This window comes from Nannospalax galili, unplaced genomic scaffold (assembly GCF_000622305.1).
Source record: "Nannospalax galili isolate Female #2095 unplaced genomic scaffold, S.galili_v1.0 scaffold337, whole genome shotgun sequence".
Classification (NCBI taxonomy): Eukaryota; Metazoa; Chordata; class Mammalia; order Rodentia; family Spalacidae; genus Nannospalax; species Nannospalax galili.
Genome location: NW_008340932.1, coordinates 186,525 through 187,102, shown reverse-complemented (window position 1 = coordinate 187,102; position 578 = coordinate 186,525).

The following is a 578-nucleotide window of genomic DNA, read 5'->3' as shown; positions in this document are numbered from 1 at the left end:
TCATTTCGGTATAAAAATTAATGGCTTTTATCGCAACTTACATGCAAAATTTTCTTTTTGTTTACTTTTAGCAGACTACACACAATATAAAGCTCTAGATGCCATATCTGGATACACTCCTCCTAATATATAAGGATTCAGATATTTTTACTGCTCTATAATGTAAAATAGAAGAGGTGATAGGGAGTGTATGAATTTTAATTGGCTGTTTGTTATATGAGACATTGCTATTCATATACCAATATATTTGCACAAGAGAATATTTTTGAAGTTAAACACTATGATTTCCTATATTTCAGAGATAAGCATTTTATCTTCATTTAACAAATATTCTTAAAAATCTGCAAAACAAAGAACTTCTGGAACAGAAGACAATTTTGAAGCTTTATCATATTCTAAAACCTCCATCACTGTTAGCATTTTGTTTAATTGGAAGAGTAACTGAAATTCAGTGTTTAGTTAAGTAAAATGCAGGATGAGCTTTTCAGCATGTAGAACTCCAGTGTGAGCCTTGTAGTTGCCATGTGTTCTATTCCACTAAATTCTAAAAAAAAAAAAAAAAATTTGTTTGGTTGAAA